The following is a 10615-nucleotide window of genomic DNA, read 5'->3' as shown; positions in this document are numbered from 1 at the left end:
CACCCAGGGGCCACGTGTAGGGTTTCAATGCTTAGGGTATTCTCCTACGGACGAAGGTGACTCGGCCCCCAAAAATATACATAGACATTATGTACAATAAATTTATCTCTTCAATTATAAATACAAAAAAATATCCTCAATTCCGGCCCTGGTCCAGTCAGAATCGCCACTCATATATAATGCAGGAACATCCACGTGCGTCTCGGACGCAATCAGTATTGTGAATAATTGATGCGCGCTCCGACGATGATTGCGTGGCCCCACGAGATCGAGATTTAGCTTAATGCGGCCCTGGCGGATTTACAACTGAAAAAAATAATTAAATTACTAAAAACATATGGAGTTTCGATTTAATATAATTCTTTATGTTATAAAATGACACAAGGATTACGATTTGTTTGTTTATTAAAACAATTTATTCAATATTTTATCGAATTCATTATATATTAAATATGATAGCTTTAAAAAATATATTAAAATATGAATTTTTAATGCCATAAGCGGGCAACTGAGCTGGTGGTTCACTTGTAAGCGATCACCAACTTTCACAGAGATTGTGTCTCTGCGAATGCTCTGCCCTCTCACTTGCCCACTAACATAAAAAACAGTTACTAGAAATCTTATATTCTTCCACTGAATAATTTTCAATAGACTTTGCCCATCGAATCTACCTTATATAGACACTTCTCACAGTACGAACTAAAAACACGACAAATTAAGACCAACATAAAAGATAAAGATAAAAGAAACGCTGATATTGCTGACCTTATAGCGTAATATAAACTCATCCTACCTTTCACTTAACCTTGATTGTGACCTCACTATTGATAAGTGAAAGGTCCACATAACTCTTGTACGATTTGATTATTTTCGCATACGGTTCCATGGTGTAATGGTTAGCACTCTGGACTTTGAATCCAGCGATCCGAGTTCAAATCTCGGTGGAACCTGATTTTTGGAAAAATTAAAAAATAAATAAATGTTGAGGATACGCCTCTATAAATGGAAATAGCATGGAAAGTATACATGGCTATGTTAATAAATTTACATTTTTTTAATTATTGTTGATTTTATCAATATATATAAATTTAATAAAAATTTCAATAAAATATTGAAATTAATAACTGTCTTATTACCAGATTAGAACTAATAAGTATCAAATGTTAGCTATTGGACTGTAATTTATAACATTGTATACTTTCATATTTGATTGTATATTAATAACTTTTTAAATTAATACAAATAAATATAAAGACTTTTTGTCTAAGAACTATCATAGAATAAAAGTCCCCGCGTCTTTACGAAATGAAATTACCTTCTACATACTTAAATACTTTTCCTATATAATAGAATAATCCTACTAACATTATAAATGCGAAAGTTTGTAAGGATGTGCGTGTGTTTGTTGCTCTTTCACGCATAAACTACTGAACCGATTGCAATGAAATTTGGTACGTAGACAGCTGGACAACTAGAATAACACATAGGCAACTTTTATTCCGATATTCCTACAGGACATGGACTTACGCGGGTGAAACCGTAGGGCGCAGCTAGTTTAATATATTTCATGCTCATACGATCAATAAAACGTAATGGCTGATATAATATACTGTTGGAACTCCACTTTGAGTAATACCACTGTTTTATATTGTACATGCTGTGTTAACCTTTAATTATCTGTTACTCATTCGCAAGAAATATATAATATTTACATTTAAGAATTACTGAAAAGAAATATTGCTTGATTAAATAAGTAAATAAATGTCATATGACCCGGGTCAATCACTATCGTGTAGACATTCGGACAATGAACGAATATTTGTGTGTGTGTGTGTGTGTGTTCGTGTATTCTTTCGAATGTTAGTGATCGGTGTAGCCGTAGGGTCTATAGGTATAAAAGCCTTTATATCCATGAACTAACAGTTCGCCCCGGCGTCGATCGTACATATATAGCCTATGCCATTCAGCGAAGTTGCAGCTTTCAAATGGTGAAAGCTTTTTAAAATCGGTCCCTTAGATTATGAGTTTATCCATTACAAACAAACAAACACACAAAATACAAATTCTTCGTCTTTATAATATTAGTGTAGATAAAACAAATAATAATAATATATTCTTTATTTGCTTTCACAAATCATTAAACTACTGAGCAGTATTATTAACATTGTGAAGGACTAGTGTCTGAAATAGGTCGTAAACAGACCTGTAGTACAGATCACTAGCTCTTCGCGGATAGCACTACTAGAAATTTTATTTACATTTTACAAGAACAATAAAATATAAGTATGAGGAAATCGAATAAACAATAATTATTTTAATGTTCATAAAACAAGGTTCCACCGAGATTTGAACTCGGATCGCTGGATTCAAAGTCCAGAGTGCTAACCATTACACCATGGAACCGATGTGAATAGGTACAAATGAAAAAATCTAATACAACATTATTTAAACAAGTGTGAATTATTTACGCTTATAGAGAATTTCATACGTTAAAATGAAATGAACAGAAGCGATACTAGAAAAATATAAACTAAAATGTGATATTTAGTAATGACAAACATAGAAACAAAAAAAAAACATACTTTCGCATTTATATCTATAATTTTTGGAAGATTTCCCAAACTTTTATGACTTATTTTTTATTCTAATATATGTGGATACAAATGAAGCAATAGAAAAGTTATCAAAATCCGTTCAACCGTTAGTATAAGTGGTGTAACTATCTAAACTTCATTTTAAACAGATAAATTATATTATGTATTAAGAGTACATCATACATCATCTTAGAATGAAATGTGTTACTAAGTGCCCATGTAAATTGTATAGGATCGGAAAAATACATAGATTTTAATGATCATAAATGAAAATAGAACTGGAATATATCATAATTCATATGAAAATACGAGAAAACATTACAAATATTAAGTATCTTTGCTAATTGGTAAATTCGAGTGTTCCACATTTTTGTATAGATTTTTTTTATGTAAATAAAAAACCAATTACCCATATTTTGTCTGTATTTTTTGTCATTTCATGAATATGGTCTAAATAGTCACTTATCCTATACCTAGACATACACACTTCTATAGCTAGTTCAATGAATATCAAACTGAATTCAATTGGATGGTTTGATAATCCGCGGATCGTGACCAATTTCATTGCGACACTATCACTTTCCGATATCACCCTTCCACAATGTCTGTGGCGCCTTCAAAATTTATTCAAATTTTACCCAGTCGACCCACCTGCAAAACGACACATACAAAACTCAACCCTCCATGCCTACGCTTAGAGTTTAAAATCGATAAAGACGTTCTGCTCAATTCCGAACATCGCAATATGATTATGGATAGAAATTCTTATTCCACTCAAAATAACATCCGTTTCTTCTTAGCAGTGGTTCACTTCTTTTTGTCTGTAATGGAAATTGAACTTTATTCATAGAGGTTAGCGTCGATAATGCATTGTAGACAGGGTATTGAGAAGTTGGTAAGGAGAAATGTCTGCAGTTTTGTATCAACACGTTAAAAGCTTACCGACGTGATCTTTTGTCAAATATGCACTTTCATGGTACTGGACAGATAAGATAAAAATAATGTTAAAAAAGTTTTTTCTCATTTGTACTTAGATTTCTATGGGTTCTTTTAGACTAGGTCCGCTTTGATGTACATACTCCAGAATAAAATACAAGATGATGTAAGTCGCATGACCATAGCAGTGGAAAATAGTAAACGGAGAACACTTCTTCATGAAAATAGAAGCTTTCCAGATTTGATGATGTTTCTACAATTTATGATCTACATAGAACTCATTATTAGGACATCCTGTCCGAAGGAGAAAAAAAACCTCGAATTTTGAACACAGGATGATGCTAAGAGTACCAGATATTAAAGAAGCGTTAAATTAGTTTCTTTGTTAGATTTTTCAACATAATATATCAAGATGTTCAATGGAAAATAGGGATAGTGTTTAAGCCTAATCAATACAGAATGTGCTTCCGACACAAGTTAACATACTTTCCTAATGGAATATATAATATATTAGGAATATTATGACCTATCAGATAAGAGCAGAGCCCAATTGATGCCAAGCCTTTGTCCCAGCAAGTAGTCGTCAGCAGTAGCCTTGATCGAACGTCATAAACTCCGTCCCATTCAAACACAAAACACGAGTAGGTACATTAAAAACCCCGTCACGCGAGCTAAAATGAAATTCCCTACAAACGTACCCCTATCATCGATACACGACTGCGAAACGCGACAGTGTAATTTACATTTTCGCAAACTTATCTTGGCGACATTTACATAAAGATAGCACGAACTGTGAGAGTTCGAGACGCATTGGAATCGAGTTAGGGGCGGAGTTACTTTAAAACTGTCGCTTAGTTGAGACGCTGAATCCGTTTAGAGTTTTCGTGAGTTCTTTAGAGGTGGCCGATGTCGATAGAATTTTGGGAATATTGTCATTGGTTTTTTCAAGCGATTTTGTGTTCTGTTAAGTATAACAGGATAGTAATCCCTCCTGAAGCACAAAAATACGAAGACAAGGCAGACCTTTAAAAACGAGGTTCCCTTGTAAAGTTTACAAAAAAATTAAAAAAATCCAGAATTCAAAGAAGAAATGGTTTTTTTTTATCATAACCATAAAAGACTAGGTGTATAGAAGTTGTATCATCAAATTATTTACAACAATACTATTATTTAAATATACAAAATATCGATATTCCGATCTCATCCCTACCAACCACTTGGGGCGTCCAAGTTGCGTATTGAGTTACGCGCCCTCTCGGTCCAATCGCATCAAGCAGCCTCCGATGCCATTAAAATATCCCGTTGCCGAGACATCGTAATCTCCATATTTACATAATAACACTCCACTTGGATACTTTACATTATTTTTATGTAGCTTACCTGGTTTTAGGGGATTATCATTTGTCAAGTGACACTTTAAAGCAATATTCATATTAAATTGAGACCGGCAGTTTTATGTGCACTATATATCCTTTTAATTAATCGGATACTTACTCGATCACGGCATCGATAATAGTATTCCGTAATGTTTATTACTCAACCTCCTGATGACTGGCATATACGGTGCAAAAGATTTAATTAGATAAGAAGAATCGATCATATCCATAAAATTTTATTGGTTAAGGATTCTAATTCTAAAAGTCCTAATAGATCATGCGTTCTCCGCGCCATCTTTAAACCACATCGTTCACTTACTTTGAAAACGGTCGTAGTTTGTTCGAATGTAGTAGGTAGTCATTCGCTTATGTCACCTTATAATTTTCCACTTAAATCCTAAGCCGGTTATAATTGGTCATGCAAATATCTAGACGTAATATATTCTTCATATGAATCTATGTGTTCCACAGTTGAGTTGTCTTGGATGCCATTTGACTACAACTACTTCCTTAAATTCACACTAGCAGCTTTCTATTCTAATTCGCAATCCCCCCAATTCAAGGAGACCCGGGAAGACATACAAAATCGATGACACAAGAACGCGTACCTACCGCATTCTTTCACACGCAAATTCAACATTTCTATCAAGAGGGTATTGAATACTCGCCGGGTAATTGATTCGCCGGGGTGCCCCTTGAATTTCAATTGCGATTAAAGTGATATAACTTGGATGAACGTGACTGATGTAAATCAAGTAGGATGAAGAGACGATTCTTAAACGTCTTAATAAATCTAATCCGTAGCCTCTATATTTAGGGGATATTCAGTAGAATTCAGTGATGAAATTGATTGACCAGCTTTGAACCATACTACCGATCTTCGAACGTTTAGCGACCTGTTTCGTGGCTTATTTTGATACAGTTCAGTTTTATGTTGGATAGCTGACACAAAGGACACAATCTTACTTAAATGCTATAAACAAAATGTTTTAACATGCCTCTTTTATGAGAAGTAATGTTCAATACCAGCAATATGCCCCTTATTCTTTAATTTTTTAAATACTTGCAAAACAAAATGATGACACATAAATATGCATTATTTATTCCAAAGGCTAAGTATATATCACAACTAACCAATGCGACTCATAACGCAACTAGAAAAATGACTTTCGCATGCGATAATAACATCAATATTGCTTATATTCATACGAAAGTGATTATTGTTGTGTATAGTAAAAGTCGATCACATACATTTTATATGTCATAAATATGACAAACCTTAGTATATTTACGATCGGCAATTTCGTACTAAGTGATACGACGATAAAATTTATCCTCTCGTAACATGCGTCAAAGCATATTATATACTAATATGAAATGGGAATCAATTTGTTGAAGATGGGATGTAGATGTGAAACGGCTATTTGAAGTAATTGATTGAATAAACTAATTTGAGTACGTGTACTAGAAAGTCAACGTATCATAAACCATAAAACGTTTTTCCTAATAAACGTAAAGCTCTTGGATTAAAATAATTTAATAATTCAGGAGATAGTTATTATCCATTCCCATCACTTAACTCGGCTTTGTAGGTTTACTTAATACCTGAAGACACCGTTTTTTTTAATTTAAGAGTTTAGAGAACCGAAATCATATCCTACTAATCCTACTTCCTATCCTACTATTATCATATCATACTAATATTATAAATGCGAAAGTTTGTAAGGATATGTGTGTGTGTGTGTGTGTGTTTGTTGCTCTTTCACGCAGAAACTACTGAACCGATTGCAATGAAATTTGGTACGTAGACAGCTGGACAACTGCAATAACATATAGGCAACTTTTTATCCCGATATTCATACAGGATACGGACTTACGGTCGCAGCTAGTTGAAATATATTTTTTCATCATCCTTACAAACTTTCGCATTTATAATATTAGTAGGATAGGATATTGTAAATTTATAGCTGATCAAAGGCAAGATTCACCTAGTTGTAGTTAAATGAATCCGTCTTTACGAATTGGTTTTCATATTAGTAGACGCTCGTCCCGACTCCGCCCGAATTACTTTTTTACCCCAAGGAAGCCTTTAATAGAGATAAAAAGTATTCTATCACCCAAGTCAGCTTATACCCTATCTTTATATCAAATTTCATCAAAATCCATTAAGTAGTTTCAGCGTGATTGACAGACAAACATCCAAACAAAAAAACTTAAAACATTTGAAATATTAGTATCATTAAGTATTACGACGTATAGTTTTTACAGAGGTTGATTATTTAAAATTCATGTATACCAAATTGTAAATATACATCATGTCCTGTACAATCACATATAATATTTGATATATTTCAGCAAAAAGCAACCGAGTCTAATCCCACATAAACTCAATATAACCGTATTTAATTTCCAAAAGTACATTTTACGACACGTCCAGATATTTGATATCACAGTGGAGGCGATATAAAAAAATTACGACGAAATATCAGCATATAAAGTAGGCGAACGAATGATTGATTTGTATCGCCGTGATGTCACATAAAATATGGATACCTTGCATCATAAAAGTACCCTCGAATTTTGACCATTGAACCTCTTTGCATAATTTTGCGCCTTGATTCTCTAGGGCGACGATCCTTTCAGTGTATTGAATTTTTTACCGATTGTAAACTCGCCTCGGGGTTCAATGTTAACGCTATTTGTGACATCGTTTTTTTGTATGTGTTATTTATTATATAACGTATCTTAAGTACATGTGGTTATACATTTCTTTCAGTTAAAGATATGAATTTTCTTATTTAAAAAATACCACATGATCCCATCGTAATGAGTATTTAATTATTAAATTGGTACTGAATTGACCATCGCTTTCCGCCTTATTTAGTTAAGTCTACAATTTATTCACCACTACCATAAATAACCATATACGACTATAACAAACCATTATCGACTACAAATTGAAACATATGGCGACAATAAAGTTAACGTGAAAGTTACGTACTTAACGGAAATAATTGATAAGCCCCGTCCACTGGGAGGTACACTATTGTGTCTTTGCATGCGATGTGATGAATTGCGATTTATCCCCTAACAATTATAATACCTTTCCTTTTCCTCACCCTTCCCAGTCCATTTTAACTTGAGGCGGGCAACGCATCTCATGTAGAGGCCTTTTCAGAAATTTTTAATTGGCGATGGTGATTGTTTAACATCAGATAATGTGAAAGCATCTTTGAGCTTTTAATTGACCTTTCTATTATTATTTTTTTACGTGAAGAATACATGCTCAGAGATTCCAGGAAAAGTGTCCTGCTCGGACCTGCGGCCCTGGAGAGCAAATAAGCTATGGAAATGTTTTGTTCAAAGATTCCACATGCGGTCATTTATATACCGTATGAAAATGTAAAAAAAAACTTTCTTTTCGAAGCAATAGTTCCTGAGATTAGCAAGTACAAACAAACAAATTCTTCAGCTTAATATTACTTGTATAGATTTAAAAATTACGCTTCGCTATATCTAAATAGTATAAAAAAATCGCTTTCGTCTGTCCCTATGTATGCTTAAATCTTTTAAACTACGGGACAAATTTTGATGGGGTTTTTTTAATAGATAGAGTGATTCAAAAGGAAGATTTATATGTAACATCTATTAAATTGCTCCAAATTTAACGCGCGCGAAGCCGCGGCCAAAAGCTAGTAAATAGTAAATTGATATCTGATTTACTATTAAGTTGGAATAAAATTGAAGTCTGATAAATCTTAGATTTATATCTAAGTTATAAAAACAAAGCTTTACCCCTAACACATAATTATTAACGTGACTTCGTTTGTAAACACAACCCCCTTTTATATAGGCGCTTGGGGACGCACAATATAGATTACTGAATTTAATTCATAACTAACCTCATGACCTGGCTTCACTCGGGCTGAGTCGGGTTAAATTAATCTTTAATCTATAAGACAGCGATTGAGATAGAAAAAGAGGCCCGAAGCTTGTGTTGTCAAATTTCGTAGAGTAGTTCTTGGAATACATTTTAATAACAGTCTCTCAAATCTCTTTATTATATTGTTAGTTAAGAAATCAAACAAATAAATAAATATAATGTATTTATATCGTATTTTCTTGTGTTTGATTTTACGCGAGTATTATACATTTAGAAATTAAAAACTTTTAGCTCTGAAATGTTTGAAACGTCGGGTTAATAATATAATAAACTAGCTGACCCGGCAAACGCTGTTCTGCCTTACTCTTATCCTGTAGGGGTATGAAAAATAGATGTTGGCCGATTCTCACACATACCCAATATGCACACAAAATTTCATAAGAATCGGTCCAGCCGTTTCGGAGGAGTTTGGCAACGAAAACTGTGACACGAGAATTTTATATATATAAAAAATAAATAAATCGAGTTTAAAATCCGTTAAAACGTTTTTAATTTCTAATTGTATTTATTTCATTTAATTGTTTCATTTTTTGGCCAATAGGCAAACGCTAGACCACGATCTCACCTGATAATAAGCTGAGATATGGTCTAAGATGGAGCGCGCTTCCCTAGAAGGTACCAGTCCACTCTTCTCTTGAATTGACCACATAAAATATCCTTATTTGCCTTGCCTACTTTACTTTCGAGACCAGGCTAGCGTGCAATAATTAATTGATTTTTCAATTTATCTGCACAATATTAAAATCATCACTGCTAGAAACGGTGAAAGAAAACATCTTGAGAAAACCGGCACGTCGAAGAATAAAACTATTCGACTATGACATCTGCCAACCCGCAATTGGCCAATGTAGTGGATTATGGCCTGAACCCTCATAGGAAACCCGTGTCCCTGCAGAGGCAACATATATGGGCTGATGATGAGAATAATATCACATTTAATACACATGTTACGTACATTTCATAAAAAAATATTTCATGTTCCCTACACATAAGACTCGGTGCGTTTGTACTGTGAACACGAACATGAATATTTGCCTGTTAAAGATTTGAAGGCGCTTTTAATTCTTTACCTAACAATTAGAGAAAAAATATTTATTATTACACTAGCGATCCGCCCCGGCTTCGGCCGTCATACAAACATAATATAACCTAGCATTCAGGGATCACATAACTATCACGAATTTGTAACCGATACAGTGTCAATAAATTCTGATATAAACAAACAAGCAAATAAACGAACTCCTTTTTTATTAGCTTATATTATTAGTTTTTACAATTTATGTCGTTATTTTCTTCTTTAACTATTGATTATTTTCCTTTCTTCATCAATCTTTATGTGTGATTTATCATGGGTTGGTTTCTTAAACAATAAATAAAAATAAATTAATATCAACCATAAACCACATAATTTATCTTAATGCATTTAATATTTATTCTCGGTTTCCAACGCTTACGTACTACCGTGTCAAGTGTTCTAGAAAAAATTTACAAATAAATGAAAATCAGCATTTAGCTTCTTCGTGTATATACTTGGTATATTAATTTTAATAATTATATGCTTGCTTCCCCGGTTCCACACGAATATCCTTGTATCGATCGATAGCCTTTCAAAATCTAACGCTTACATTTGAAATAAGATTTTAATCAAATTATAAGTATAAAACCAATACAAACAACGTACATATATTAAGGATAATACCAAAGTGATGAAAATAAAATATTATTCACATACATGATATGAACACCACATAGAGATAAAAAATAAA

General features: G+C 33.2%; 2 non-coding genes across 2 annotated transcripts; one reads left to right on the top strand and one right to left on the bottom strand.

Moving 5' to 3' along the window:
- Window positions 1-878: 878 nt before the first annotated feature.
- Trnaq-uug lies at window positions 879-950 on the top strand. Its single transcript has one exon. It is a non-coding gene; the product is annotated as a tRNA-Gln (tRNA).
- A 1381-nt stretch (window positions 951-2331) lies between these two features.
- Trnaq-uug lies at window positions 2332-2403 on the bottom strand. The gene has a single exon. It is a non-coding gene; the product is annotated as a tRNA-Gln (tRNA).
- Between the last annotated feature and the right edge of the window lie 8212 nt (window positions 2404-10615).

The sequence above is a fragment of the Zerene cesonia genome, chromosome 1 (genome assembly GCF_012273895.1).
Source record: "Zerene cesonia ecotype Mississippi chromosome 1, Zerene_cesonia_1.1, whole genome shotgun sequence".
In the NCBI taxonomy this organism is placed as follows: domain Eukaryota; kingdom Metazoa; phylum Arthropoda; class Insecta; order Lepidoptera; family Pieridae; genus Zerene; species Zerene cesonia.
Note: the sequence above shows the minus strand (reverse complement) of the source record. Positions and strands in the feature narration are given on the sequence as shown.